At 42.2% G+C, this 25,174-nt stretch overlaps 2 pseudogenes; one reads left to right on the forward strand and one right to left on the reverse strand.

Moving 5' to 3' along the window:
- Window positions 1-13,880: 13,880 nt before the first annotated feature.
- LOC128588592 (60S ribosomal protein L9-like) lies at window positions 13,881-14,668 on the forward strand (annotated as a pseudogene).
- Window positions 14,669-20,302: 5,634 nt separating this feature from the next.
- Window positions 20,303-20,689, reverse strand: LOC128589168 (iron-sulfur cluster assembly 1 homolog, mitochondrial-like; annotated as a pseudogene).
- Window positions 20,690-25,174: the final 4,485 nt, after the last annotated feature.

Raw genomic sequence — 25,174 nt, forward strand, 5'->3', positions numbered from 1 at the left:
AGCTGTTGGCTATTAAACATGATATTTTCAGGGTTCAGAAGAAAAGTGAAAAATGACTTAGATTCCAAAATGGAAATGTAATCATCAAGGCCCACCAAAGCTTACACCACCATCTTTTAATAAGTAAAGATGCTCCCAAACTCCTGCCTCCTGCTTCCTTGAGAAGGGAGAGGGCTTCAGACTGATCACTCCCTCGACTTCTCTCCTTTCTATCTCCCAACCTTCGTCTTCCCTCATCTCCTTCCTCCTGCTGAAGGCGTGCATGATCCCCTCCCAGATGCACCACTGCTCTCCTGACACTTCCCCCACCCCCTGAATCCTCAGGCCATCAGAGGACCCTAATCTCTTCTTTCCTCAGTGAATACTCCTCAACCTTTTGTCCCAAAAAAACATGGTCAGCCTGAAAAACCTCTTAGTTCCACTCTCCGGCCCCTTCTCTCTTCACCAGCCGTTCCACCCCTGACCCCAGAGGACTGTGGCTTTCAGCCGCCGCTTTCTGAGGCCAGTGATGCCCCAACCTTGGTCTAGATTTACAAAACAGGACTCTTTCCCCAAATCTTCTGTTTCTCTGGACACTCGCATCTTCTTCCCCTGCCTGGACCTTAACAGCACCTTTTTCCAGCCTTCTTTCTCCTTTGGATGTTTACATCTATTCTCACAGTTTCACCTATTACTTACGAGCTAGTACTTCCAAAGAGCTGTCTCTAGCACTGAACCCTCTTCTGAGTTCCAGACCATTTCCAAGTGCATTTTGGCCAGACCCACGTGGGTGTCCCCGAGGCGCCTAAATAAACAAGTCTAAATCCAAACTCATCTACTGTCTCGTCTCTTGCCTGCATTTTATTGACCTAAGAGTTATTTTCAAATATCAGAAATTCTATAACCACAAAAGACTACAGTTATAGTAAATAATCCCAAAGATCGGATGGCCAGTTCAAACCTTGCCTGGGCTTGATAAGAAAAAAAATAAAAAATAAAAAAATAGTGAATTAAAGTGGTGCCTTAGAGATAACTGGTGAAGTTCAGACATGTCTAACAATTATGAAATAATTAACTGGTGGTACCTGCTTGAGTTTAATTTGCTCAGGTCTACCACCTCCATTTGAAAAGATCAAAGGACATTACTACCCGGAATATGGTATTACTGTTGGCAAAGTAGATTTGCCTGTTGGATCTGCCCAGCATGGCAGAAAAGTGTGCTTTCTAAAGAAATAGTTGATTTGCAGCTTTCTAATGATAAGGCCCTTACCAAAGGCAGACACCCCAGGAAGCAAGCACTAGAGGCCCCCCGGGGGAAAGCCCCGAGGACAACATGTTTGCTAAAAAGCTTCACGTATTCCATGTGCTAAACAAAATTACACGTACCGTAAATAGTCACTTTTTATAAGTGACTCCAAGATAGAAGAGAACTGGTTTGTAAGTAATATGATTCAGTTCCTGGCTTTAATGTATATATTATTCACTGATCTTCAGCAAAAGATTTAAGTTTTCTCAGAGACTATTTCTGCATCTAAAAAAGGACTGTCTCATGGTTGAAAATCGCTTGACAAAATCAAGCTCTTGCTGGAGAGATGGCTAAGTGTTTGAAATTCCTGGTCCTGCCAACTGACTTGTAGAATGTTCAAATATAACTTTCCATTTGCCAAAAATCAGAATAATGCTAGCTTACATTTCTAGGAAATGTCAGATAAGGCAATTTAGAAACCCACCTGCTGTGCCTAAGTCTGAAGCTAAAACAATAAACGGTCCATTTTTCTCTGGAATTTGAGTTCCACTGAATTAATCTTTTTTACAAGATGAAAGCCCAAAAGTAAATAGAATGAATCACTCCTCATACCATGCCCGTCTGGGTGCGAGCAGCAGGTCCCTGCTTTCCTTCCTAGTAAGGAGCTGAGCCTCAGACACAAAGTGTGATCAACAGATGCTCGTTTCCATAATTGGCACCTTTCCAATAGCCAACCCCAAATTTGATTGCGTTTTCCACGCTCTCTCTTTTTTATATCTTATGTTTCCTTCTGTTTCAAACGGCAAATTTAATCAGCCACTTCTCTGAGGCAGAACAGGAGTTCCAAAGTATTCCAGCAGCTGTGCTCATCCTGTTCACTGGTTCACACCCCAGCCTTGCAGGTGTCCTCACTCAGAAGTCTCTGAAGGATGTGTCCAGCATGGGGCGTGTGCTCCTTCCCATTGTAAACAACTCTTTAAAAATGTTCACGAGATTTTTCTACTAGGGATAAAGAATGATAGTCCATTGAGCAAAAGGCTACCTGTGCTCCTGGGGAACAACATTGGAAACAGGGCTGCACACGTAACTCAGGGCTGGCAGGTCTACAGTACCACTACCAGCCTTTTAACTGGGTGAAAATGGGACAATTATCTACTGTGGGTTGAGATTTCCAATAGCTCCGCTGGTCACTGCCGGGGGTCCTGCTGGCTCAGGGGGCAGCTGGTGTCTGGCTAAAGCAGAGGATGTGTTTGCCCAGAGGTGTCTGCAGGTGGTGTGCGATGTTAAGCCTGCTGTGGGTTTCTTCCTTGCTCCTGTCCGGCCTCCTTGGCCTTGTCTTTGGGAGCAGAAGTCCTCTGGTGGCAGTGGGCCAATGCCACGTGCTTTAGTCAGCACATGCTGCCCAGTGCACCCCAGTCCCACCAAGACCACAGTGACTGGAAGAGTTTCAGATTTGTGACCCAGGTTGGGCCAGAGACCTCTCTGAAATGTGCTGGGGTTCTCAGAAAAGGCTTTCTCCCTAGTCAAGTGTCACTCACAACTTGTAGAGAGCCTGTCTACCCAGTGGAAGGGCCAGGAAAAGGGCTTCCCTGCCCACACCACCAGAGTCTTCCATCCAGCCCTGCTTGGAACCAGGGTCAGGATCTCACTGATGTGAACTAACCACGTTCCATTTCTGCTCGAGGGATAACCCACAGGGTGTGGTTCTTTCCCTGAAAGGTCCCCCATTAGTAAACACCCAATCCCCAACCCCTCCTCAGTTTCTGCCTAACTAATTTAAGTGATTATCATGCTTCCTCTTGTGGTCTTTGCCCCCAAATTCTCCATGTCCAGGTGGGTGCAGTGGCTCACGCCTGTAATCCTAGCACTCTGAGAGGCCAAGGTGGGTGGATTGCTTGAGCTCAGGAATTCAAGACCAGCCTGAGCAAGAGCAAGACCTCATCTCTACTAAAAACAGAAAAATTAGCTGGGCATTGTGGCAGGGACCTATAGTCTCAGCGGCTGAGACTGAGCAGGGTGAGGCAGGAGGATCACTTGAGTTTGAGGTGGCTGTGAGCTATGATGCCAAGGCACTCCACCCAGGGTGACAGAGATGCTGTCTCAAAAAATAAATAAATAAAAATTTTTAAAATAAAATAAAATTCTCCATGTCTCCCAGTCATTTCTGATCCCTCCAGCCCTTTAAACTGGGTCAAAGTTTAACTCTGAAAAGGACACTTCCCACATTAACCCATCCAAAGTCTCAGTCTCCAATTTATGCGTACATGAATACACTCCAACCCATAATCATATCCCAAGTGCTGTTTCCTATGCTAATCTCATTCCTGCTATAACAACTGTTCTTTAAGAGGTTTAAAAAAAAAAAACCTCTTGCTGAAAAAAGTGAGAATTCTCATTTTAAAGTGTCTTACTGATTTAAAAAGAAAAGGGGAGGGGGACACCCACTGTGAGAGAGAGCAGAGGAAGATCCATTTTTTAACAAATGGTCACACTCATTCCAATGCTCATCATGTGCCGGCAACGTGGTGAGTTCTTCACACACACTTTTTCATTAATCTTCACGTGCTAAGTACTATCATCTCCCATTTTAAAGAAGATATATTAAGGCTTTAAGAGGTCCTGTTCAAGGTCACATAGATGGTAAATGCAGGAGCTGGACTGAGTCCAAAGGCCACTCTCATCCTCCCCCACTCCTGCCCACACAGGGACCAGGCAGAGGCCTTCTTGGAATGCTCAGGGAGGCGCCTCTTGGAGTTACTCTGCTGGAGAAACTCAACGGTAGCAGGTCAGCATTTTGCCTGGTGACTCTACTCCTTCACTCTGCCCACCCAGCACGCGACTCCTCCAACTGTCTGCCAGGTCCCAGGTCCCAGTGGCTTCATTCATTTAACGCTGCCATAGCTGTATGAAGCCATTCCTTTTATTATTGATAATAGTGTTACTATCCATGTGGGACTTACAGGAAATATGCTTGGTTGTTTTGTTTCCTGGGTCACAGCAATTCTAAAGGAATGAAGACTGAGAAGTGACTGTGAGGTGGGGGGTGACGCCAGAAAACAGTGATACATGACTGGTGGCCTCAGAAGGAGCCTGCAGATCTACTAAGGGGAGAACCCCCCTTTCGGGGACTCTTCGCTGCCTGATTCCCAGGCAGGCCCCAGAGCCAGAAGCCCTGCTTCTGTGGATCGGGACAGCAGTGTCCCAGGAAGCGGGTCCTTCAGGGCACTGTATTTTCACCACTTTGAATCCAACTTTGTGTCACTGTGGCAACCAGCCTCCAAGACGGCCCCTCAGCTGATTCACATCTAGGGGTCTTCATGCTCTCAGATAGTAGCCCCAGAGAGGTGGCAGACCTGAATCTTCCAGAGGGTTTAGGCAGAAATTGAGCAGGTGTTCTTTTTATGACTACTCAATCATCAAACCCTCTTTACAAATATCTACATCCATTTTGGCTCTTCCCTAGGAGGTCGTTAACAGATCTAACAAATGTCTAATAAACGTGACTTCATAATGTGTCCCATGGCACTTGGTGCTCAGTTGTCATTATTACATAGTTAATGAATTCTAAATGCCAGTTCTTTCTGGGGTACCAATAGTACATCCTTGAACACTGTCCAAAGTTTTGTTTTCAGAGATCATTCCAGAGAAAACAACTCCTGAGGGTGGCGCCTGTGGCTCAGTGAGCAGGGCGCCGGCCCTATATACCGAGTGTGGTGGGTTCAAACCCAGCCCCGGCCAAACTGCAACAAAAAAATAGCTGGGCATTGTGGCAGGCGCTTGTAGTCCCAGCTACTCGGGAGGCTGAGGCAGGAGAATCGCCTAAGCCCAGGAGTTGGAGGTTGCTGTGAGCTGTGTGACGCCACCGCACTCTACCGAGGGCCATAAAGTGAAACTCTGTCTCTACAAAAAAAAGAAAAAAGAAAACAACTCCTGAAACTAAAGTTTTTTATTCATAGAAGGGTATCACCGTCCCTTCATCAGCACCTGGTGCTTTCACTTATGCACAAATCCAAACAGATTAGAACGTGAATAACAAGAATAGGGAGGGCGTCTTTAGAAACAGGCACACTGACCAGTGCAAGAGGGGAGAAAGAAAACTACACATCAAAAGTAGGCATTTGGGCAGGCGCCGTGGCTCACACCTGTAATCCTAGCACTCAGGGAGAACAAGGCAGATGGGTAGTCTGAGCTCAGGAGTTTGAGACCAGCCTGAGCAAGAGCGAGACCCTGTCTCTAAAAAAAAAATAGCCAGACGTAAAAGTAAAAGTAAAGCTGGGTGTGGTGGCTCACACCTGTAATCCTAGCACTCTGAGAGGCCTAGGCAGGTGAATCCCCTGAGCTCAGGAATTTGAGACCAGCCTGAGCAAAACTGAGACCCATCTCTATTAAAAATAGAAAAATTGGCTCAGCGCCTATAACTCAAGCAGCTAAGCTGCCAGCCACATAGACCTGAGCTGGCGGGTTCAAATCCAGCCCGGGCCCGTTAAACAACAAAAACAACTACAACCAAAAAATAGCCAGGCGCCTATAGTCCCAGCTACTTGGGAGGCTGAAGCAAGAGACTCTGTTAAGCCCAGGATTTGGAGGTTGCTGTGAGCTGTGATGCTACAGCACTCTACCCAGGGTGACAGCTTGAGGCTCTGTCTCAAAAAAAAAAAAAAGAAAGAAAAAAGAAAAAAATTAACCAGGTGTAGTGATGGGCACCTATAGTCCCAGCTACTCGGGAGGCTGAGGCCAGAAGATTGCTTGAGCCCAGGAGTTTGAGGTTGCTGTGGGTTATGACATTGTGGGCAATGCTCTCTATCCTGGGTCAACAGAGTGAGACTCTGTCTCAAAAATTTAAAAAAATAATTAAGGAAAATTAACATACAAGTAGAAAAAATAAACTAAAATGTAAAAAATGAAACGTAAGTTTAAAACACTAACGGAGCTATAGTTCCCATTATTGTCTCCTCCCTTGCCATCTTTTCACCTACCCAGGCGTGCTCATTTTGTAAGCACTAGGAGTTCTCAGCAATGATGGACAACAAATCAATGTTTAAGCCTAGCCTTGACAATGCTTGCAAAAGCTTTGCTTGACTACATTTTTTCTTTGAAGATTTGTTCTCAAAGAAACAGAAAGGCAGTTACAAAAATGTATGGGTGCATAAATATGTATTAAGTGAGCTTTAGTAAAATACCTACCCAGCATTTTCAGCACTTCCTGTGTACACCACACCAGAGCAGCTGTTTCCGGGAATCCTGAAGAAGACAGTTTCCACCCTTAGAATCTAAATCATACTTTATACTCCTACTCAGCTAACATCAAAACTCATTTGTTTCATTGTGAGCAAATGGCCCAGTTGTTCTGATTCCTTGGTGTAATTGATGATTTTCTAAACAGTTAGATCCCCTGTTGTTCTATGATCCAAAGAGACTGTGAATAGAACCTCTATTTTTTAAAAAAAATAATATTTCTAATTTTCACCTCCATGCTTGAGACAGGAAATACTAAGCTAGGTAAAACAGAATTAGGTCAAATCCCTCTGTCTTCAGCTAATAATGGAAAAAGCTATTATTAATTGAGGATCTACTTTGCACCTAGCATTCTACATAGATTATATTTAATCCTCACAACAACCTTGGAAAGTAATATTACTTCCACTTTACAGATGGGGAAAATGAGGTTCAAAGAGGTTAAGTGACTTTCCTATGATCACTCAACTCCAAAGTCCTAGAAGCTGGATTGGAAGCTCCCTCTGTAACCTCAAAGCCTTTTGTCCTATCTACTAAGCAGGGCTCTCATTGTCCCCTTGATGCCCGCAGGCGTCCTGTTACCCACAGAAAAAGAGCTTTACAGGCCTTTGTCTTTTTATAAGAAAACTGAAATATCTCCTTAGAGATGACTAGTCAACCAGTCAGTGAGTCACCCCTGCAGAGGTCTGAGGTAGAGGTTGGTGATACAGAGGAAATGGCCAAACCAGGCCCCTGTACACCAGCCTCTACCACACAGGCAGAGGTAGGAGCCAGACACCTCACCCAGAACTTTTGTGAAATAGTCATAACTTCTTCCTGCAGAAGAGTTCCATTCACAAGAGCTAAAATGTCCACAGAACATACCAGATATCTCAGTCCTATCTTTCTGAATGCTTATTTCCTGGGCCAGCAATTTCTTCCCCTCAGAAGTCAATTTGTCCTTTCGGAAACCGTTTGCCCCTTGGTGTGCTGTACCTTCCTCTCCTAAATGAGGAGTTTAAACATTCTCATTCTGAAGTGGTGTCATTAATTATTCAGATTCAAATGGCAGCCACAGCGCGCCCAGGTACCAGACACAGGGCTTGGAAATGTCAGGTGCTTTATCTCTAGGATGAAATTTCTTGTCCGATAGATAGTGAGGTTCGAGCTTGGAGTTTCGTCCTTTACACACAAGTTTTCCAGTCAGCAACTTAGCCCAACAATGCTTTCTGAAACCAACTAATTACAAGGCTAAGAATTCTCAGTGTAGTTGGTCTTACTATGGGCCAGGCACCCAAAGAGCTTTACATATGTAAACCATTTAATCTGACAGCAATCTTCTTTTAACAGATGAAGAAACTGAGGCACAGAGAGGTTAAACTCACACAGCTTTCAGAGCCAAGATTTCACCCCACCCATGTGGGCTACGAATTCCGTGCTCTTAAAAAACATACTATATTGGCTCTCACAAGTTCAAGTCACCCGTGGTCCAAGGACATTATTCAAAAAGCAGACAAATGTCCTCCCTTTCCAAGCCAACCCTACCAAAAATTATTTATGTAGCTACATTAACCTCTCATAATCCTGAGCAAAGAAATGGTTAGAATGAGAAGCTTTAAATTTTCTATAATTTTGAGCAGTTCTGTATGCCAAGTGCATCCATTACTTAGCAGAATGGAACTGCCGACTTCACAGTTCAAAAGAATCACACTGAAGCGGAGGTGGTGGTAATTCCAAACTGACGCGCTTAGAGAGACTTGAAAAGTCAGTCCACTTATTAGCATTTAATGGAATCGGGCATTTAGTAGACTACAGTAGTGAAGTATTACTAGAATAAGCCTCAATAAATCAGCAGATTCCAGGAACATCTTGGGACTAAGAATTTTTAAAGTACTGTATTTTATATAAGACATAATGACTATTCTTGGAAATGAGTCCCATAAGTTGACAGAATAGATTTAGGTAGGTTTTTTTTTTGGTCTATTTTCAGAAATGTCCAATGTAGTGCTATCCTATTATCTGAGCAAAAATAATTAAAACTGTCAAAACCTTTTTTAAGCACTATATCGTAATAAAGTTCCAACTCAGCTGGGCATGGTGAGGCGTCTGTGGACCCAGCTACTCAGGAGGCTGAAGTGGGAGGATCAGTTGAGCCCAGGAGTTCGAGATTGCAGTGAACTATGGCAATGCCCTGAACTCTAGCCTGGGCAACAGAGCGAGAAACTGTATTTAAAAAAAAAAAAAAATTCTTCCTTGGGCGGCGCCTGTGGCTCAAGGAGTAGGGCGCCGGTCCCATATGCCGGAGGTGGCGGGTTCAAACCCAGCCCCAGCCAAAAACCACAAAAAAAAAAAAAAAAAAAATTCTTCCTTATTCTAAACAGTGTTTGCAGAAGATTACAAAAATTCATATCAGATGAAAAACTAAAAGCAGAGTGGAGAAAGAACAAGGGTCCATAAGGATGATGAAGGCAATTGTTCTCTCTCTTAGTACAGAGAACAAATGCATGAGATAAGTGTTGCATAACTGAGCTTCTTAGTGGCCCAAATAAAGAGGGAAACATGACTGAGTCCAGATCTGTGCTGTCCTTAGAGTAAAAGCATCTTAGCTGCTGTCCTGACACTGGGACTGTGTGTGCTCACGTAGGAGACATTGAGGGAGGGACAGTGGGGCCCTCAGTCTCAACAGTTCCATCATAAACAAAAAACCCAGCATCAAACCATCTTTTTCTTTCTTTTTTTTTTGTAGAGACAGAGTCTCACTTTATGGCCCTAGGTAGAGTGCCGTGGCATCACACAGCTCACAGCAACCTCCAACTCCTGGGCTTAAGCAATTCTCCTGCCTCAGCCTCCCGAGTAGCTGGGACTACAGGCGCCCGCCACAACGCCCGGTTATTTTTTTGGTTGCAGTTTTGCCGGGGCCGGGTTTGAACCCGCCACCGTTGGTATATGGGGCCGGCGCCCTACCGACTGAGCCACAGGTGCCGCCCCAAACCGTCTTTTTAAATACAATATCGCCCAAGGCAATCCTAAGGTATATAAGGGTTTATGACTCCAGAACAGCCTCAAAAAGGAAGTGCAGCAGAAAACACAAATCATCACCTTTCATACTGAGCTGAGAACAGGCAAATCACCTTTTCTAGATTTTTCTCTGCCTCATAATTTCTACCTTACTTGGGTTGATTCCTTGAATTCGAAGAATTGATTTGTAATAGATTAAACTCAATTTGTCCATATTTATTTGTTGAAACAGTATTCTCTACCTTTTTCTCAAAAAATATATATTATATTTCCCTCATTTATGTGTTCTTACTAGTGACCTTAAATCTTCTTTGTATAAATACTATCTTCCCAACTAGATTATAAATTTCTCAAGGGCGACGACAATTCATATACAGTATTTCAGTCAACAAAGCTAGCTAATTTGCTGGTAGAGAAGAACATGACAGAAATATAAGCTTTGTGCCACTGTTGGTGGGCAGTGGAGCATCACAGGACCAGGGAAGAGCCGCTGAAACATGGGCAGAGCCCCACAACTCAGTTACAGCAGACACTAAACAGACAACCATTTAGAAGTCCATGTTGCTTTACATATCCAATTATCATCTAGACAGTCTTACTCTAGTGCCCAAGCTAGAGTGCCATGGCATCCTAATTCATAGTAACCTCAAACTCCTGGGCTCAAGTGATCCTCCTGCATCAACCTCCCAAGTAGCTGGGACTATGACCCCCCACGATGCCCAGCTAGTTTTTCTATTTTTGTTTTTATTTATTTATTTTTATTAAGTTAGAGTCTCACTATGTTGCCCTCGGTAGAGTGCTGTAGCATCACAGCTCACAGCAACCTCAAATTCTTGGGCTTAAGTGATTCTCTTGCCTCAGCCTCTTGAGTAGCTGGGACTACAGGTGCCCGCCACAATGCCTGGCTATTTTTTGGTCCCAGTTGTCACTGTTGTTTAGCTGGCCTGGGCCAGGCTCAAACTCGCCAGCCTCAGGGTATGTGGCTGGTGCCCTACTCACTGAGCTTTTTCTATTTTTAGAAAGGCGCCAAGCCAAGTTTTTCTATTTTTAGAAAAAGTGGAGCTCAAGTGATCTGCCTCTGGAGTGCTAGGATTACAGGTGTGGCCAACTGCTCCCCACTTGTCACTCTTAAAAATTCTAAAAGGGGGGTGGTGCCTGTGGCTCAGCAGGTAGGGCGCTGGTCCCATATGCCGGAGGTGGCGGGTTCAAGCCCAGCCCCGGCCAAAAAAAAAAAAAAAAAAAAATTCTAAAAGGGAAAGTCTGTTTTATTACTTTAAAAATTCTTCTTTAATTGCTTACAAGAATATGTAATATTTAATCATATTAAGTATTATCAGCACCTCACTAGGGTGACAAAAGCTACTGTGACCGACACGGTGTGCTGATGATCAGGCTACATTTCCAAGGCCCTTCTCCCTTGCCTGTCTCCACTGAAGAAGATATCAAAGATAAAAACTCAATTTCCTTGATGCTGTGGCGGCTTGGTACGGTCATGTGACAGTTTTGGCCAATGGGGCACAAATGAAAGATGATAGTGGCCCCTATTTTTTTCCCTCACCATCCGGCCTAAAAGCAGCACCTGGAGGTGCCACAGCCATATTTAACCGCAGGACAAAGGCGTATAACTAGGGATGGTAGAATGGTAAGATTAGAAAGAGCCTGGGCCGTGACAACATGCCTGAGTCTCGTATCAGCTGTGGATTTCCTACTGTAGTGGTCAGCACCTAGGATGGTTGCCAGTAACCCGCACTGCTGGGGCCCATACCTTTGGGTAGGCCCATCCCACAGTAATTTGGGGATGACCTGTGTGATCAACACATTAGAACAGAAGGGACAGTGTGTCACTTCTGATGCTGGATCATAAAAGGCATTGCAGCTTCTGTGTTCCCTCAGCTTGTTCTGTGAGGGTAGTCAAGCTGCCCTGTGGAGATCCCTCTGTGAAGCCAGCACCAGCTCGCCATCAGGAAAATAGCCACTGTGGAAGTGACTCCTCCAGCCCTGTCAAGCCTTCATAGGACAACAGCCCAGACAGCCACCTCATCAGAGTCCCTGAGGCAGAATCACCTAACCAAAGTGCTCCTGAGTTATTGAATCACAGAAAGCATGGGAGACAAAACATTATTGTTTAACCCATTAAGTTTTGAGAGTGATTTGCTATGCAGCCTTAGATAACAAATATATCAAAATGTGTTGGCCAGGTGTTGGGGTCATACCTGTAATCCTAGCAGTCTCAAAGGCCAAGGCAGGAGGATTGCTTGAATACAGGAGTTCGAGACCAGACTCAGCAACACAGGGAGACCCTATCTCTACTAAAAATAGAAAAATTAGTTGGGCATTGTGGTGGGTGTCTATAGTCCCAGCTACTCAGGAGGCTGAGGCAGGAGGATTATTTGAACCCAGGAATTTGAGGTTGCTGTGAGCTAGCCTGATGCCAGGGCACTCTATCCTGGGCAACAAAGTGAGACTTTATCTCAAAAAAAAAAAGAAAAATTGCAATGTACATGAGTTTATGACAGTGTTCATTGGTTAATTTTTTATTTGTAGCCAGACATTTCTAACTGAAACTACTCTGGACATTTAAAAACAAAAAAAGCTATACAAATTTCTATCTGCTTATCCATCCTAAAAACTGTAACTAAAGAAATATCTGACACAAAATTAGGTTTAATTTCAACACTAATTTCTTTCTTTCCCTTCCTTCCTTCCTTCCTTCCTTCCTTCCTTCCTTCCTTCCTTCCTTCCTTCCTTCCTTCCTTCCTTCCTTCCTTCCTTCCTTCCTTCCTTCCTTCCTTCCTTCCTTCCTTCCTTCCTTCCTTCCTTCCTTCCTTCCTTCCTTCCTTCCTTCCTTCCTTCCTTCCTTCCTTCCTTCCTTCCTTCCTTCCTTCCTTCCTTCCTTCCTTCCTTCCTTCCTTCCTTCCTTCCTTCCTTCCTTCCTTCCTTCCTTCCTTCCTTCCTTCCTTCCTTCCTTCCTTCCTTCCTTCCTTCCTTCCTTCCTTCCTTCCTTCCTTCCTTCCTTCCTTCCTTCCTTCCTTCCTTCCTTCCTTCCTTCCTTCCTTCCTTCCTTCCTTCCTTCCTTCCTTCCTTCCTTCCTTCCTTCCTTCCTTCCTTCCTTCCTTCCTTCCTTCCTTCCTTCCTTCCTTCCTTCCTTCCTTCCTTCCTTCCTTTCAACAGAGTCTCAAGCTGTTGCCCTGGGTAGAGTGTCATGGTGTCACAGCTCAAAGCAACCTCAAACTCTTGGGCTTAAGTGATTCTCTTGCCTCAGCCTCTCAAGTAGCTAGGACTGTAGGTGCCCACCACAACACCTGGCTATTTTTGGTTGTAGTTGTCATTGTTGTTTGGCAGGCCCAGGCTGGATTCGAACCCGCCAGCTCTGGTGTATGTGGCTGGTGCCCTAGCTCCTGAGCTACAGGCACTGAGCCAATACTAATTTAAGGAACAGAAAGGGCAAAATGAACCCCATCTCATGAAACCTAAACCCTAGCCTCAACTCTACCATTATTTGCCAATGACACTGTACGAATCAACTTGCTAGAGATCCTTTCATTCATTTGAATGAGAGAACTAGACTAGGTTAGGTCTTTGGTTCCCTTTAACTCCTAAATTCTGGCCCTTCAGCCATTAAAATTCCTTGGTGCTATTTTCTTAGGGTCTTACTAATATTTAAAGAGAAAAAACGGCCTATAATAATAATCAATACTGAAAAAAATGCAAGAAGACTGGCATTCACACTGCTGTTGGGGACACAAATTGGTCTGATTCTCTCAGAAAGTAATTTGGTCTCGTGTCAACACCCTTTTTAAAGTCAATGTTCTAACAGAAAGTAATGACGTTGTAATCTTAAAGGTGGAACATACAGTATCATTACAAATCACGTTATAAAGAATTCATAACAAATATATATTTTCATGCTAAGAGAAAACTAAAAATGAATGCAAATGCCTGTGCTTCTGGTGCTCTCTGGGTGGTGGATGTAGCGATTATTTTCTTCTCTCCATTTGTTTTTATATTTTCCCAATTTTTCACAAAGATCATGGCTCACTTTCGTAATTTTTAAGCCTTAATGCAAGATTAGAGAAGGTGAAATTCAAAGGGGAAGATTCAAAACAGTGAAAAAAAATTAAAAGGAAAAAATTTAGGAGGACTTTGGGCAGGCCAAGTAACCCCAGGATGTGTTGTGAGTATCTTGGGGGATGGTCAAAAACGAAGGTTGGCAATAGGCAGGTTAGAGCAAGAAGAGGCAGTTGGTGAGGCTGTGACTTGGAAAATTGGATTAGGAAATAATCAAACGGAGATGGCACAAATCCAAGAATAGAGTTTATATAGAGTCCTGGGAGTCAAGGCTAATGAGAAGTGGAAAATGAAACATTCAACAGAATATAAGAATATATCAATCACCTGAATAACAGGTGGCGTGGGAAGACCCATGCAGCAAACACTCCAGGTAGGTGTGGCAGAATAGGGGTATTCGTGTCAATCAGTAGACCATAAAAGCACAAAAATCAAGGATTTGGGTTTTTCTAACATGAAGTGGAATATAAGCACTAGGTTGTAAACAATTGGAAGTTAATATGGGGGCACAGTTTTAGACTTTTTGTTTTTTGCCTCTAATTAGAATTAACATGATAGCTCTTTGCCAAATCTGTTGTGAGAATAAAGACCATTCCCAACCATCAGACTATCCACATTCCAGAAAATGACGACATCACTCTTAGGGGAGACACAGTTATTGTGAAGGGTCCCCGAGGAACCCTGTGGAGGGACCTCATCAATGTGGAACTCAAGTCTCCTTAGCCAGAAAAAGAAGAAGCTCTGTTTGACAAAGGGTGGGGAACTAGAAAAGATCTGGCTACTGTTTGCACTGTTCGTAGTCACATACAGAACGTGGTCAAGGGCGTTACACTGAGCTTCCGTTACAAGATGAGCTCTGTGTGGCTCACTTCCCCACTGACGCTGTTATCCAGGAGGACAGGTCTCTTGTTGAAATATGAAGTTGCTTGGGTGAAAAATACATTGCAGGGTTCGGATGAGGCCAGGCACTGCTTGTTCAGTATCTCAAGCCCAGAAAGATGAGTTAATCCTTGAAGAAAATGACTTTGAGCTTGTTTCAAATTCAGCTGCTTTGATTCAGCAAGCCACAACAAGGATATCTGAAAATTTGGGGATGGTATTTATGTCTCTGAAAAAGGAACAGTTCAGCAGGGTGATGACTAAGATCTAAGAGTTGTCTGGCTACATGAACACACCAGGTGATGCCTAAGACCTATTTGTAATTTTAAGGATGCAATAAAAGACCTATTCATTTGGGAAAAATAAAAAAAATTAACACGATAATGTCATTTCTATGTTTGGTGAGTGTAAGAAGGAACGGAATACCACATGAGGTTCTGGCTCTCCCTCTCTGGATAACATCCCCAAAGAGTGTGTATGATTTCAAAACACAGCAAAGGGGCTGTGTCAACTTGGTGAGGGTATAGGAAGGAACTTCCTTGGGCTTTCTAGATTCAGACATTTTCCTTCTGCGTTTTTCTTCACCAGATTAAAAATTTGTACTTCAATACAAAAACCTATATAGGTGAAACACCTTTAAGAAATGTGACAGTGTTAGCTACTCGGGAGGCTGAGGCAAGAGAATCGCTTAAGCCCAAGAGTTAGAGGTTCCTGTGAGCTGTGACACCAGGGCACTCTACCCAGGGTGACATAGTGAAACTCTGTTTCAAAAAAAAAAAAAATCGATAGTGTTTATAAGAGTTGTTTTGGCAAGACATGATTGCAAGAGGGACTTTACCTAACAATTGCAATCAGTGTAACTGGCTTATTGTACCCTCAATGAATCCCCAACAATAAAAAAAAAAAAAAAAAAAAGAGTTGTTTTGAAATTACAAATCAAAGTAACAGAAAAATCCTATTTTTGATATCTGTTCTAGTTGTAACCTGGAGACAAAAGATAAGTCAAAACAAACATATCATTAGCTCAGCACACCAACTACTTTCTCACACCCAATAAGGGGCTCTCTAACATGGCAGATGAATGATTCTCAGCTCATCTCACTGACTGAATTGATTGTATTTTCTCCATTCTCTAACTATGAGCATTCTTTTGGATCTGGCCTTGCCACCCTGTCCTATTCTTTCTTCTTGAGACAACTTACCCCCACTCACAGCAATGCACTAAACAAATAGATATTGAAGCTGGGTGTGGTGGCTCATGCCTGTAATCCCAGCTCTCTGGGAGGCTGAGGTGGATGGATTGAGATCAGCCTGAGCAAGAGCAAGACCCTGTCTTTATTAAAAATAGAAAAACTAGCCCAGTGTTGTGATGGGCACCTATTGTCCCAGCTACTCGGAAGGCTGAGGCAAGAGGATTTCTTGAGCCAAATAGTTTGAGGTTTCTGTGAGCTATGACACCACAGCACTCTACCCAGGACACAGAGTGAGACTCTGTTCTCAAAAACAAACAACAAAAACAAACAGATATTGAGAACCAATGAAGAACCAGACACTGTTAGACACCAGGAACACATTGTTCATGACCCAGAGAATACATGTGAGTAACAATACATATTGCTCTGCTAACGATTTAATAGAATTACCAGGGCAGCAGAAAGAAGGTGACGGCCCACCTGAGAAGTCTTTGGAAAAGGCGGTATTGCTAGAGGATGACCAAAATGTTCAAAGTTGGAAATGACAATTTCAGGCAAAGGCATGGAATTATGGCACAGCACAGAATGTCGTGGAAGAAATTAGGAGTGCAAGTTGTGAGGATGTGAGGCTGGAGATAAAGTGGGTGCCATGGAAAGTCTTAAAAGCCCTTGCTAATGAGTTTCCACTTTCTTATGCACTGAAAGCCATCAGAAGTGTGCTGGGTGCGGAGGCTCATACCTGTAATCCTAGCAGTCTGGGAGGTCAAGACAGGTGCATCAATTGAGCTTAGGAGTTCCAGACCCACGTGAGCAAGACTGAGACCCATTTCTACTAGAAATAGAAAAATCAGTGGGGCACAGTGGTGGGCACCCATAGGCTCGCCTATTCAGGAGATTGAGACAGGAGTGTTGCTTGAGTTTGAGGTTGCAGTCAACTAGGATCATGCCACTGTACTCTAGCCTGGAAAAGAAGAGAAACCCTGTCCCAAAACAAGAAAGGGTGCGGGTTAACAAGAAACAGACACAGTCATATTTGTATTTTAAAATGACTGCTTGGTTGCAGGTAAGGAGGCATTTCAATAATCCAGCTGAGAAGTGAGTGGCAGTGGGAGATGGAGAGGAAGGATAGATTTAAGAGGCAGAATTTATGAGAGCTACAACAACAGGATGAAGAGAGGGCTCGACCAAAGAGAAGAGCCAAGTTCTGAATGTGGTCAACTGGCTGGATGTTGATATCACACAAGGAGACAAAGAACATGAGGCAAGAATGAGAGGAAGGAGGAAAGAGGAAAATGAAATGAAAGAAGAAAATCATGCAGGAGACGTCTCATGAGCAGTTGAATATAAGATATGGAGCTTAGAAATAAATGTGAGGGCAGAAGTGGCAGCTTCAGGATAGAAAGGACATGAAAACATACAGAGAGTATAGATGGGAAAGTACCTAGTTTTAGCTAGAAATTCAAACTTTTGTCCAATATTTTACTCTCAAAAAATCTGTGTCCCTTATCTTCATCTATTTATAAGTCTTTTCCATTTGGACAGTCTACCATCACCTCAAATATAAATGAATCTAATATTGTGGATCCAAAATAGTTGAATATTGGAACTGCATATGTTTCAATGTTAATAATTAGCATTTCACAACTGCTGTCACAGCAGAGTCGTGGCTTCTTTATCCTGCTTATCATAATCCTATGGCCATATAGTTCTCAAACCCTTTCTTTGGATCTTATTCTCCTGTGCTGTAGTAGTATCCTATCAATTACTGCAGCCACGCTAAGGCCCACCCTCCCTTCCCAATGCTTCTCAACATGATTCTCCACCTAACAGGGCCAGGAGTGGGGGGCTCCTCAGTATCTGAGAACGAACCTCCCTGTCCAGTCCATCTTTGTGTCATGTTATACCCCTCACCTGGAATTTCCTTCTCTTGGCTTATCCAAATCCTGCTTTAAAAGACTTTTAAAGCAGTGTTTCTCACCCAAATAGGAGAAAAACTCATTTCAATTCAATTGGGGGGAGCAGTAACAAGGGAGGGTTGGGGTGCTCTTGCTGAATAGGCACAGGGTGAGGGGGGTGGCACATCTTTTGTGTGGGGGACATAACCACAAGACAGACTCTACCTAACAAAATCAAATATTTTGACCTGGCTGCTTATACTCTCACATCAACCTGAAATAAATTTACTTAAAATTTAAAAAATATACACTTAAATTTTAGAGCAGTGCATCTAAAAAAAAAAAAGCAGTGTTTCTCAACTTTTTGAACACAATTCTCTTTTTAAAGCTAAGTCAAAACCCACTCTCAACCTCTTTCAGCCTGTCGCCTTCCACTAGAGAGGTGAGAAGTGCTGCTTTTCTGAGCCCAGTGATGCTCCCCCTTTCTCCTTGGATCCTAAGTCCATAAGCCAGCACACAAAAGGTCACAGAATAGTAAAACAAATTTCCGGATCCTTGGTTACATGCTTGAGCCACAACAGGCCACGACTGCCTACTTCTGGACTTACTACGTGAGAAAATAAATCCCTAATCATCTAGGCTACAGTTGTCTTTTTTCCCCCCTTTGTTTTTGCTGCAGCAAATATTCTTGGTAGACATAGCATTCTTGCATTATAGTATGTTATACTTCTTCAAGCAATCACATACCCTTATAGCCAATGAGTTCATGGGAGTCTTTATGCACACAAAGATTAGCATTCACTTGATAGGCTGGGTGCCATGGCTCACACCTGTAATCCCAGCACTCTGGGAGGCTGAGGCAAGCGGGTCGCCTGAGCTCACAAGTTGGAGACCAGCCTGAGCAACAGTGAGATCTTATCTCTAAAGATAGCTGGGCATTGAGGCAAGCACCTGTAGTCCCAGCTACTCAGGAGGCTGAGGCAAGAGAATTGCTTGAGCCTAAAAGTTTGAGGTTACTGTGAGCTACGACGCCAGGGCACTCTACCCAGGTGACAGAGTGAGACTCTCTCAAAAAACAAACAACAAAAAAAAACATTCACTTGTTAGTTCAAAGATGTATCTAATAATGGCAAATTGTTTTGCTAAGCCGGCTAGAATTTGTAGATACATCTATTTCACCAATGGTGGCTTTTTGCAGCGGCTATTTTCTGTGAAAGTCACAGAATTTAAGGTAGTCAATAGTTAAAATGCTCTTTTTTTTATAATCACAAAGAGACCACTTTTTTTTATTCATAACTCACTCTCTATATACATACACCATGTCACACAAATTATACGTGGATCAATAATTATATTAATGATACAAAGTCATGAGCATTTACATAAAACAACCACTCTAGGGTTTGGTGCATTGTGTACCAGTATTTTAGTAAATAAAAACAAACAAAAGAACTCAGCTACTCAAATTCATGAGAATCAGCTTTTGAGGAAATATATACATGTCATCTTACAGAATATTTAATATGTCAAACCCAGGAAAATCAGTAATTAAGTGTCAAAAGGAACACTTTAAAAGAATGTTGATGTCAAAAATGTTAGGTTAAAATATTGTTTAAAAACTTCAGCAATTGGACGGAGGCACCAGAAAGTGTGCGCATATTGGGAATTTTAAGAAAAGACCCCCATGTTTTCCTTCACTATTCTGACTATATTCCCAGTAATTCTGGGTTGCTACAATGTCTGCCCTGATAGTATAAACCAGTTTCAAAGTTTAAAGAAACAAGATGGTAATTCACATAAAAGAGTTTTAAAATAAGATTCTTCTCACTCAAAATAAAACTAATATGATCTTCATCAAATTAAAAAGAAATTATATCAGTATGCTGACCAGAAAAAAAGCCAGATCACTGTTTACCTCCAGACTGCCTCAGAGAGGACGGCACTAGGAAGGGGAAAGTGGTGGAGTGCCCCCTCACCCCCCGAGGGTGGACGAAAGACCACTGGCCTCCTCACATACAGAACTGAGTGGGGTGGGTTAAACGGCTTTTAAAAGAGACTTTTCAACTAAAAGAATCAAAGTCAGCCTGAGATCTCATTTTGCGTGGACATTTAGGGTTGCAAATAAAATGGATTTAGAAACAAGTGGTTCAAGTATTTGCTGCCATCACTATAGTTCAAGAAAATCCTTTGTCAGTACTGTTAAAGGGCATGCAAATTTACATCCAACAATGAAATGTTTGATAAAAATGTAAACAGGCTATGCCAAAATTGGGTGAAAAAATAATGGACCGCCATGCTACTACCAGCAGACAGGACTTCCTATTTCTGAATTTTAGGAGACACTGATTTAATTGTGGAAAATGTACGGGAGATGCACATATAAGCCATTCAGTCCCTTTCACGAACAGACTGACAGGTGCCCAGGAAGGCAAATCCAATAAAACTGACTCTAAAGGAGAGGGTACAAGAGCGAGTTAAGTGCAGGGTAGGACTTCTTTCTTTACCAGAAAAGAAAAATAATCCAAAAGTGATGGCATTTCATCTTTTGTCTCCTACAGAGAATCCAAATATTACTTCTTCCTGAATCTAACATACTAGCTTCATTTTCAAGTTTTGGCCAGGGCTGGGTTTGAACCCACCACCTCTGGCATATGGGGCTGGCACCCTAGCTTCATTTTCAAAATGCATCACTTTATTTTCCTTACAAGGGAGCCACACATTAAGCAGGTGACAGTCACATGATTTCTTCGGTAAGCCCCAAGGCATCCATGAGTGTTGCTGGAGCTCATAGCCAAAGGAATCCTGAGGTTTCAGATAGTAAAGCTTTCCCCACAGCCACAAGTTCCTTTGATGTTTGGGTTATTAAACACAAACTCACTGGATAATTTGTCTTCCACATAGTCCGTTTCTGTTCCTAGAAGTGTTAGCTGTGCTTTCTTTTCAATGAATACTCTCACCCCGTCTTGAACAACTTCTTCATCAGAATCTCCCTTTTTTTTTTTTTGTATATTCTAGAGTGTAAGAAAGGCCATTACACCCTCTGGTCTGAACACCGACTTTCACACGTGTTCAGGCTTGTCTTTAAGTTGTTTCATCTTGTTCACTGCTGAAGGTGTCAGGGTGAGGGCTGTTTGGGTGGGCTGCAGCTTCCACTTGCTCACAGCCTGGACAGTGGCCCGGACTAAAGAAGCCAACATCTTCGCCACCTCCGCGCCCCAGTGCCTGGGGCCCGAGCTTGGCAACCTCAACCTCCCTCCATGGACACGGCTGGCGCCAAAATGCTCGTATTTGTTAAAGGGAGAGTTCCAGTTCTCCAGTAGCAACGTTTAAATTATTCTATAAGCATTTCGTTCTCCTTTCCTGAAGCTCAAAAAAAAGGGGTGCTAAGTTCTAATTTTTTGATAATTTTCAACCAAAAAACCAAAAAGAGTTTATTACTTGCCTATTTATTCCAAACTGAGTGTTCCTTCTTACAAGGAGTCATGTAGGAAACCTGTTCCTTATGTCTTAGAACTCCTCCATCTTCAACAACACATGACTTTTAATTAAGCTGTGATATTCTGTATAAAGCCAGAAGGAAGGGTATGTGAGGGAGGATTTTATAGATGGGACAGAAAATTTTATTTGTAATATATAATATATAATACATTAAATTATATAATATATTATATATGTTATGATTATATATAATATTTATATATACATAAATATTTCACATCTATTCAATTGGTTAGAACTTAGTTGCAAGGCAGGATGGGAAATGTAGTCTATAGGTACACACAAAAAAGTTAATGAGTTTGTGAATAGCTAGCCAATTTATAGCATGCTTACATAAAAAAAGAAAAGAAAGTTGAAGTTTAAATAGAATAAGGATGACAAGTCCTTCTAAAGGCAACCTAAAGCTCTTTTTCCTTGGCATTTGTCATGCTCAAATCCCCACTCTACTATTGGCAAAATAATGGCCTCTGTCCTCAAAGGCATGAAGAGGTGGGACCTTCCTGATATAAATTAACCTTTTGCTTTTTCATCTAAAAAGTGATGGGCAACCCCTCAGGGTGGAGTGCAGGAGAATCTGTACTGATTTGGGCAGATAACCATCCTGCCCTGTGCCAGGCAGCTTCCAAGCTTCCAGTAATCCCCACCTCCTGGTTTTTATACCCCTGTTCATCCCGTCCCCTAACTGTGGGCGGACTTAATGGCCAGGTCACATGCTAACTATCTGTTTGTCATTCTGAGAAATGACCAAACTGTTGTTCTCAAGTGGCTGCAGCATTTTACAATCCAGATGAACTGCTTTTTAATCTTTGCCACCAAATGCAAATTATTTAACCTGAATTTTCCATCATTTATAAAATAGTAGTCATCATTTTTAGTTTCAAAAATAAAGACTAATATTTATTGAACACTTAAATATACCAATACTATTCTAGGTAATTTCTAAGATTTTACTAATTTAATCCTCTGTGATGGGGTCATCAGATGAAATACAAGACATTTCATTATATTTAAATTTCATATTTAAATAACTAATCTTTCGGGCCTGGACACAATCACAGCACTTTTGGAGCCTGAAGCAAGAGGATTGCTTGAGGCCAGGAGTTTGAGACCAGCCTGGGCAATATAGCAAGACCCCATCTCCAAAAAAATTTCAAAAGTTAGCCAGATGTCAGGGTGTACACTTGTAGTCTCAGCTCTTTGGGAGGCTGAAGGAAGATTGCTTGATCCTGGGGCTATGATGAGCTTTGATTGGGTCCCTGCCCTCCAGCCTGAGTGACAGAGTGAGATTCTGTCTAAAAAAAATCAAAAATCTGATCTTTTAGTACAATTATGTACCACGCAATCCTTGTCTAAGGTTTTCTAGTATTAGTATTATACTACTATATGCCAGGCCTAGAAATTAGGTAGACTAGCTCTAGAACAACCACTATTATTTCAAGTAACTTCAAGTAGTACCTGCAAGACAAACAGAGGACATAAGAAGTCATGGTAACCACAATAGTAAATTCTTAGTAATTATTTCCTTTCCGGGTCACTTCCTTCTCTGTGTTTGATTTTCCCTCCTCACCTCCTACCTACATCACCATTCAAATTAAATCAACCCGTTTGGATACCCATAGCACTTTGCTTATCCTTAGTATCTCTTCGCACTTAATATTTAATCCCCTACCAGCTCCTTAAGGATGAGGGTGGTGGGTGTCATTGATGAATGATCATAATTCCTGAATTGAAACTGTAATGAGAAGTCATTTAAATATAAATCTAGCATATACTAGGTTATGCTAAGGAAGGCAAAAATCCTTGGGGAAAGTTTTAAGAAGGAAACAATTATAAATACAGGATGGGAAAAGGAAAGTCTTTTTCTCTCTAAATTGGTACTGGACTTCTAATTTTGTTCTTTAAAAGTAAGTCTTTCACCCCAGACTGGGAGAAACATAGGAGGCTGAGGTAGGGGAATCACTCAAGCCCAGGAGTTAAGACCAGCCTAGGCAACATAGCAAGTCTCTCTCTACAAAAAAGTAAATTAGCCCGGCATAGTGGGGAATGCCTGTAATCCCAACTACTCAGAAAGCTAAGGCAGGAGAGTTTTAAGCACAAGAGTTGAGAGAGACAGAAAGTCTTTCGTAACTTTTCAGGAGATAGATAGATAAATAAATACATAAACAAACGAATAAATAAAAATAAGTCTTTAATTAACGATCAAGAACATCAAACTTGGGCAGCGCCTGTGGCTCAAGGGGTAGGGCGCCGGTCCCATATGCTGGAGGTGGCGGGTTCAAACCCAGCCCCGGCCAAAAACCAAAAAAAAAAAAAAAAGAACATCAAACTTGATGGAAATACTAAGCACATTAATCTAATTAAATTATTATATTATGAATACCCATTGTTTAAAAATATCAATGGCAATTCTTTTTTCTAAGAAACTTTCACAGATCTATCAGTCTGTAAGTTTTACCCCAACAAGATTTGCAAGAATTTTCTAAAAAGCAGATCTTTAGCTTTCTGTAGTAATCAATGTGCCTTTAAACAGTCGCTAAACCAAAGAGAGTCACACATTTTTATCTTCTACAGCTCAATGCTGGATGCTGCACCCCCGTTAGTAAGCTGCCCACGTTTGTTTGCTCTCTAGAACTGTCCAGCTATGTTTGTAACTTGGTATACATTCATTCCTAGAAAATTAATATGGTTCAGAAGAGGAAATGCTGCTGCAGCTCCATTATTATTTCTGAGATAATAGAGAAAATGTTTATATATAAAGCTGGTTCTGTGTCGGAGCAGTCATTTTGGTTACTCTGTTTTTTTGGCCCAATTTCTCTCTTTTTCTAGCTGAAAATTATGTTGGCAGAGAGCCATACCACAGAAACTCCACCAGGGGAAGTGACTTCAGATAATTAGGCAAACACATTTAAACCACCTCAGGATTTTTTCAAGCTTCCCTCTTGGCACTACTCTCTCTCAGTCAAAGAATTGGTGGCCACACATTTTATGCAATTGAAGGGAAAAAACACCCATCATTCTTGAATCAATAATGCCTATTCTCAATTGTCATCCTTTAAAGGCTACAACACAGCAAATAGTTTCTTATCACTTTGAGAAGATCTGTTTGCTGAGTATTTTTTATATCTAACATGATTTTTTAAAATTATACACAATTTTGAACGTTCAGTAATGAACATCCATTCACTCAGCTTCTACCATTACCAACCCACAGTATCATTTCCTCTGTAATTCCACTCTCTACTCCCAGACTATTTTAATACAAAGCTTAAACATGTTTTCTTCTTTTATAAACATTTTTTTTTTTTTTGCTTTTTTGAGACAAGATCTCCCTCTGTCACCCGATTTATAGTGCAATGATATCATGATAGCTCACTGCAACCTCAAACTCCTGGGCTCAAGCAATCCTCCTGTCACAGCCTCCCAAGGAGCTGGAATTACGAGAGTGAGCCACCATGTCCAGTTAATTTTGTTATTTTTTTCCTAGAGATAGGTTCAGGCTGGTCTCAAACTCCTGACATCAAATGATCCTCCTGCTTCAGCCTCCCAAACTGTTAGAATGACAGTGTGAGCCACTTTGTGCAGCCCTATGATTTCATCTTTAAATATTTCAATGATATTTATTTCATTTCCAATGTTATTTCTCATTTAATTTTTAAAATCATAAAACTAAAGGAAAGATGGAAAATTGGACTAATTCTATTGAGTGCTTACCATGCCAGATACTACTACATGTGTTAGGGAGTTTCTCATAAATTACTACTTTGAGTGATAAGACTGCCAGGTGAACATCACCATCCCCATTTTTAGAAGAAAAAAATGAAGCTTGGTGCCCGTGGCACAGTGGTTACGGCACCAGCCACATACACTAAGGCTGACAGGTTTGAACCCGGCCTGGGCCAGCTAAACAACTGCAACAAAAAAATAGTGAGGCGTTGTAGCGGGCACCTGTCGACCCAGCTACTTGAGAGGCTAAGGCAAGAGAATTGCTTAAGCCCAAGAGTTGGAGGCTGTTGTGACCTGTGACACCATGGTACTCTACCGATGGTGACATAGTGAAACTCTCTCTCAAAAAAAAAACTGAGACAAAGAGATAAACTTTCCAAAGTCACTTAGCTATTGAGCAGCAGAGTTGGGATTCTTTCAGTCTGACTCAAAACTCTGTCCTTCTCTAACTCAACCCTGTC

The sequence above is a fragment of the Nycticebus coucang genome, chromosome 6 (genome assembly GCF_027406575.1).
Source record: "Nycticebus coucang isolate mNycCou1 chromosome 6, mNycCou1.pri, whole genome shotgun sequence".
In the NCBI taxonomy this organism is placed as follows: Eukaryota; Metazoa; Chordata; class Mammalia; order Primates; family Lorisidae; genus Nycticebus; species Nycticebus coucang.